The sequence below is a fragment of the Sinocyclocheilus grahami genome, unplaced genomic scaffold, assembly GCF_001515645.1.
Source record: "Sinocyclocheilus grahami isolate Dianchi unplaced genomic scaffold, SAMN03320097.WGS_v1.1 scaffold218.1, whole genome shotgun sequence".
Taxonomy (NCBI): domain Eukaryota; kingdom Metazoa; phylum Chordata; class Actinopteri; order Cypriniformes; family Cyprinidae; genus Sinocyclocheilus; species Sinocyclocheilus grahami.
Genome location: NW_015505397.1, coordinates 1,064,648 through 1,071,976, shown reverse-complemented (window position 1 = coordinate 1,071,976; position 7,329 = coordinate 1,064,648). Strand labels below are relative to the sequence as shown.

General features: G+C 38.7%; 1 pseudogene; it reads left to right on the top strand.

Annotated features, from left to right (window-relative positions):
- Positions 1–1,992: 1,992 nt before the first annotated feature.
- LOC107596376 (protocadherin gamma-A11-like) lies at positions 1,993–6,139 on the top strand (annotated as a pseudogene).
- Positions 6,140–7,329: the final 1,190 nt, after the last annotated feature.

The following is a 7,329-nucleotide window of genomic DNA, read 5'->3' as shown; positions in this document are numbered from 1 at the left end:
CGCATACCTGACCACGGGCTCGCGCACTAGTGACTTCAAGTTCATCAGATCTTATAATGAGGGAACACTGACTGCTGACCTAACTCTGAAAAAGACTCAATCCACTCTGGATGATCTTGAAGGGCTTGATGCGGAAATGAGCGACTCGTTTCAGGTAGGACGAACGAGCTCTGTTTTCTACAATTATTTAATGGCCTTAATTCAACGTGAAATTGTGTTCTAATTTTATCGTTTTGACAGGTTCTGTTCTCGAAAATGATCACGTGACTTATTTACATTCATACGCTAAGGTCTGAAATGAAGTTACATTAAAAAGTGTTTCATACATATTCGTATATTCTCACATCGTTATGTTTTACACGCACACACACACACACACACACACACACACACACACACACACACACATATATATATATATATATATATATATATATATATATATATATATATATATATTATTGTTTTTTCTCATCAATGTCTCGGTTTTATGAATTTAGCATATAAAGATTCCAATTCCGATTCCAATAATATTCTGTTTAGTAATAGGCCTATATACTTTGTTGTATGGAAAATGACACAGGGTATCTTTTTTACTGTTGCTGTCCATGGTGCTGCATCAGCATTTACGTTTGTTGAGGTTGTTGCGTCTACGTTGGAGCAAGATAAGGAGAAGAGAGAGAGGATGGTACTCATGCAGCACACGCTCACATATCGTAATTGACAATTAAAATGTATAGAAGTATTAGTGAAAACTATCGCATAATCACGTCAATTGAATTTTATGATTTGGAATTTAAAACGGCATTTCTCGATAGCTGCTGGTGATAAAAAAAACACGAACAGACTATTTGGTATTTGGTTTTCAATACTTGCAAACTGAAACACAATGGGAGATCCATCTAAACGTTTTGATATTGTTTATTTTTTAATAATTTTGGTAAATGAGAGATAACAAAAAATCCCCAAAATTGCAGTGCATTGCACATATGTAATTACTAGTCATCCGAGGTTCTCAGTAATTAACGAAAGTTTTACATACTGTACTGTTAGAATGATGCCTTTTTGAAAACGCGATGAGAAACGGTCCGTAAACATAGGTGTTTTGTTTTTCTTTTGTCTGAAATGTGTTCATTAAGTTCTTTACATTTTTATTTCAGTGTTTCTTTTAAACTTCAGTTCACTGAATCGAAGTTTTAGAATGGGTCTGCATATTTCTATAAGCTTTCCACGTTGCTGTATGGTTCAGTGTCTGTTGCTGTTGAGGTTTTGCTTTTGTACTATGTATGTCTACACACAGGCGTGTTTATTTTACGCATAGATGCTTTAGAAAATTAGGCGTCTTCTCTTCATATCTAAGGAGAATATTTGATTGTGCATGCCTCTTGATATTATGAAATCATTTAATATGCACGATAAGTGTCATATCCAAATAGGGGTGTGCGATATAACAATTTTAGATCGTGAATGATTAAAATGTCTCCACGATCTGCTTTTGCAGAAATTTCATTGTATCGTGCTCCAGCGCACATTCTACCAGTTGCAGTTCTGGCGCCTCAGTCTCAAAATACTGTATAACGCAAGTAACATACATTCACATCAAATGTTAACTAGGCGGTAGCGGTACACTCACGGGACACTGCACTGCAATCACAAAAGTACATTATTTGCATGTGCTTTAAAGCATTGCCGGTTAAACATTTCATTCGTGTGCTGTTCTGACATGTGCTTCTTCTGAGCGTGTACACCTGAATCTAACGCACACTAAAAAAGCCTGTCAAACAGCGCCTGATTCCTGGACTAAGAGTCTGATTGCCCTAATACTGTCAAAACACACAAGGTTTACATATAAACACAGATGGTTATGTCTAAAGTAAAAGTAAACAGTTGAGAGAAAAACAGATGCGTGCCTATATATTAGATCCGTTCAGTTCTTAAATTAAAGCAACAGCAGAGTAGACCAGCGTTTCCCAACCGGGGTGCCGCGGCACCATGGGGTGCCGTGTAAAAAATCCTTAAGACTTTTCGAACATGCTAAAATGTGTATAACACATTTAATATATATCATAAATATCTGATGCCTTAAATAATAACAAATAAGACATGCATTAATAAAAAATAATAATAATAATTGCCTCCTCCTCGACACCCCTCGCTGACCTGTCAGCACGTCAACGTCAGTATGCGTAGCCGTAGCGTATGCTTGTGTTTTATCCAAGTAGCGTGTGAGATGCGTGTGTATGGTAAAAGAATATGGACAGATTTCTTAAAAGAAAAGCTTCAGATTCTTCTGAAGCATCAACTTCATCTTCATGTAACAGTCCAGAGCGCGTGGCTGAGAGTAGCAGCAAAAAGAAGAAAAGACAGTACATCGACAATTACTTGTCTTATGGCTTCACCTTCATCGGAGATCCATCATGTCCTCTTCCTCTGTGTCTGGTATGTGGGGACAAACTGTCAAATTAATCAATGGTTCCAAGCAAACTAAAACGGCATCTGACAAAAAATCACCCATCACTAGTAAGCAAGGACGCAGAATATTTTAATCGATTAAAAAGGCAACACGAAAAACAAGAATAAGTTATGATGAAGAGTAAAAAGTGTCAGAGAAAGCACTGAAGGCCAGTTATCTTGTGGCCGAAATAGTAGCCAAATCGAAAAAGCCCCACACAATCGCTGAGACCGCAATCTTGCCTGCATGCAAAGCCATCGTTAACACCATGCTAGGTCCACAAGCTGAGAAAGAAATATCAAAGGTGTCCCTGTCAAACAATACAATTGGTAGGCGAATAAATGACATGTCATCAGACATTGAAAGTGTGGTTTTGGAAAAAATCAGATCCGGTGGGAAATTTTCCTTGCAGCTGGATGAATCAACTGATATTAGTGGGCTCGCTCAGCTCTTGGCAAATGTTCGCTTTGTAGACGGTGACCGCATTCGAGAAACTTTTTTATTTTGTAAAGCAATGCCTGACAAAACAACGGGAGAAGAAATATATCGTGTGACGACAGAGTATCTTGAACAAAGGGGATTGAATTGGAAGGACTGTCTCAGTGTATGTACTGATGGGGGCGCTGCTATGACGGGGAGCACGAAGGGCTTCATTAGCAGAGTCAGAGCACAAAACCCACAATTGAAATCCACTCACTGTTTTTTACATAGGGAGGCACTGGTAGCAAAGACGCTCCCGAAGGAACTCTCTGATGTACTGGACATAATTAATTTAAGATATAGTTAATTTCATGAAGGCACGCACACCGAAAAGCCGTCTATTTTCGATTGTATGTGAGGAAATGGGAGCGGAATATCAGAGCTTGTTATTACACACGGCCGTTCGATGGCTGTCACGCGGCAAGGATTTGGCACGAGTACACTCTTAAAAATAAAGGTGCTTCAAAAGGTTCTTCAAGCGATGCCATAGAAGAACCATTTTTGGTTCCACAAAGAACCATTCAGTCAAAAGTTCTTTAAAGAACCATCTCTTTCTTACATTTTTGTAATCTGAAGAACCTTATTTTGCCACAAAGAACCTTTTGTGAAACAGAAGGGTTCTTCAGATGTTAAAGGTTCTTTATGGAACCATTTAGACAAAAAGGTTCTTCTATGACATCGTGAAGCACCTTTATTTTTAAGAGTGTATATGAACTGAGGGAAGAGGTAAAAACATTTCTCATCCAGGAGAACTCAGGATGTGTAGAGTTAATTTCAGACGTGGAGTGGTGTTCAAAACTTGCATATCTTGCAGATGTTTTTAAGCATCTCAATGACCTGAATACAAAAATGCAAGGCAAAGATAAAAATATTCTCATTTCTACCGACAAGTTGCGAGGCTTCAGGTCCAAGCTCGCCCTCTGGCGCTCTTTTGTTGAACAGGGCCAACTTGATATGTTTCCGTTGTGCAATGCACGCTCAAACAGCAAACTCCCTGAGCTGATCGCCCAGCATCTTAAAATCCTAGAGGAGAGGTTCAGCTTTTATTTTCCATCTGAGACTAATGATGAATTTGACTGGGTCCTTGATCCTTGGAGTTCATCTGGACTGGAAAGTTCAAAACGCATGCCACTGCAAGTACAAGAACAAGTCACGGAACTAAGGGAAGACCGCAGTTTAAAAATGAAATTTCAAGACATGGCTTTGGACAGTTTTTGGATAAGTGAGGAGAAAGAATATCCAGTTGTTGCAAACAGTGCCATTGAAGTTCTGATGCCATTTTCCACAACCTATTTGTGCGAACTGAGTTTTTCTAGCCTAAGAAATAAGCTGTGTGCATCATCCCAGGCTGAGGTTTCCCATTGAAAGTAAGTCATTTTCAATTGAGTGTGTGTGGTGGTCTGGAGGGGGACTGTCTAGCATTAGTGTCTGTGTAGGGTGCCACACATTTTTTTTAAATTTCAAAGGGTGCCATGACTGAAAAAAGGTTGGGAAACACTGGAGTAGACTACTAAACATACTGCCGCTTATCAATAAAGGAATAGTTAACCCAAAAAAAATATTCTGTCATAATTTACTCACTCATATGTTGTCCCAAACCTTTATTAATTTCTTTCTTGTGCTGAACACAAAAGCAGATATTTTTGAAGAATGTGGGTAATTAAACAGTTGCTGGTCCCCATTGACGTTGACAGTAGTGTAAAACAATACCATGGCAGTCACTTGGGACCAGCAACTGTTTGGTTACCCACATTCTTCAAAATAACTTTTATGTTCAACAGAAGAAAGAAAGTAATTCAGGTTAAAGAGCGAGTAATTAATAAAAGAATTTTCATTTTTGGGTGAACTATCCCTTTAATGTTAATGAAACAACAAAATACAAAGAGAAAAATCATTCACTGCTCTTGACTGAAGAACTTTATTACAGTTGATTTAAAAATAATCAATGTATTATTTACACAGTGAAATGTACTGTATATGGTGTTTTATTTTTATGTTTGTTCATTCAATTTCTTGAATGCTACAGTTATTTGGATATTATGTGTATTTGTAGCGTGTATCTTTGTTCTTATTTTTAATAACAAAGATAAAATAATGAGAAAGATTTGTTATCTTCGCCCACTTTGGGTAAACTATTTGCCATTCCTTATATATATATATATATATATATATATATATATATATATATATATATATATATATATATATATATATTATATTGTTATCTTTTAAGGCTTTGTTTTTAAAATAGGGAAATTAGTTTGGCTGTACTGCTCAGACAACTTGCAAAATAGTAAAACCAACATGAAAAGAATCGTGATAAAATGATTAATCGTGATTTTCCTGGGGGGGGAAATCGTGATATGATATTTTTGCCATTTTGCCCACCCCTATATCCAAGTTTCACCATTTAATTTCAGAGCTATGCGAGTACTTGCAGTTTCATAATTGAACTGTTAGTGTCACTGTTTACCAGTGCAATCGTTGACATCCAGATTACTGTTTCTCTCCACCCTGTTCATGATGTCATATTCAGGACTGACATCTGAGCTCGTTGTAGAAAATCGTCAACTGTGAGAGGCACATAATCTGTTTTCCCCTTGTATCTGCCATATTTAGTCACTTGCGTTTTCTTTTACATGTGGATAACGTGGTTACATTTGTATTAATTTCCGCATATCTAAACCACCTGTATTTCAGGAGCAGAACTACAGAGCTCATGTGCAAGAAAATAACAAACCGGGCTCCTCTATTTGTTCAGTATCAGCTACAGACCCGGACTGGAGACAGAATGGCACTGTAGTTTATTCTCTGTTGTCCTCTGATGTAAATGGCGCACCTTTCTATCTATTAACGGAGACACCGGGGTCATTCATGCCGTGAGGTCGTTTGATTACAAACAGCTGAAAAGTGCTCGTGTTAGCCAGAGACTACGGTTCTCCTCCTCTGAGCAGTAACGTTACCGTGAGTGTCTTCATAACGGATGAGAATGACAACTCCCCTCAGATATTATACCCCTCTCCGGAAGGAAACTCCTTCATGACCGAGATAGTACCCAAAGCTTCTCAGGCGCGCTCCCTGGTCTCCAAGGTAATCGCCGTGGACGCGGATTCTGGCCAGAACGCGTGGCTCTCGTATCACATTATTAAAGCGACCGATCCGGGACTTTTCATTATCGGTGTCCAAAAAGCCCAGACTGTTGTTTGATGGAGCTGTAGCCATTCCCAGCGCGTATCTTCCTCCAAATTACGCAGAGGTGGAGGGCGCGGGAACTCTCCGCAGCGCTTACAATTATGACGCATACCTGACCACGGGCTCGCGCACTAGTAACTTAAAGTTCATCAGATCTTATAATGAGGGCACGCTGACTGCTGACCTTAACTTAGTTAAAGCTGAGTCAATAACCAGCGGTTATGACCAGTAGCCTACTATGACTGGCCCCCCATAGTTAACGCAACTGAGTTCAACTTAACTAAAGTCAGGCAGTTAGTCAGACATCTAGAATCTCACCTGATGCACCCCATGCTCCATCTAACCTGAGATCTAGTATGCACTTAACCCTGGACGCAGATTTGCGGAAACATACGCCTCCACTTAATCTACTTGAGAAAATAATTTCAAAGTCAGAATAAATTAAATTGTTACATTTGATTACATAGCCAATTCAGATATATCAAATCAATATAAAACATCAATTTCTCAAAGATGAATCTAAGAGTAGGATGCATACTTGACTTTTAGAAAAACACATAGTATGAAGTGTGTGAACACACTTCATACCATGGGCTCATTCCTGCTACAGAAGGCCCTGATCTTCTTGCGGTTTTCACTTAAATACCTTAAGAACAAGACAATCATCCCCCGAAATGGAGACAGAAATTAACACTTGAAATTTGCATTGATCAAGTAGAGTTAACACCTTTTGGGACAGAAAGTAATTTGCACGAAAGACACTGGGAAACGGCACACCCTCTATAGTGAGCCAAATATCTCTAAACTCTTAGGATCTGTATCACCTTTTAGTTTACTTCTTGTAAAAAAGAGACCATTGTACCAGATGCCATGAGACTATTCAAATGATGCCAAACATGATTGTCAATGTCACCTGCATTCATGTAGAACATTATATTCTACTACTGACCATTCTGAGTGAGCTGAGTGTGGGGAAGGATGGGTGAGGGGAAGGAAGAGGATAAGGAGGAACCACTGCATATGTGTAAGACGTTTTCCCGCATTTTCTCTCAGTGAGATGTGGAAACGGATGTCTGTATGTTAATGCACTGTGTGTATTGTCCGTCTCAGAAGATCAAAGTGTCTGAGGTTCTGTGATTCTTACACCTTCATTGACTTCCGGTTTCCCTGTATATAAACTTCAAGGTACTAATTGTCACTTAAAA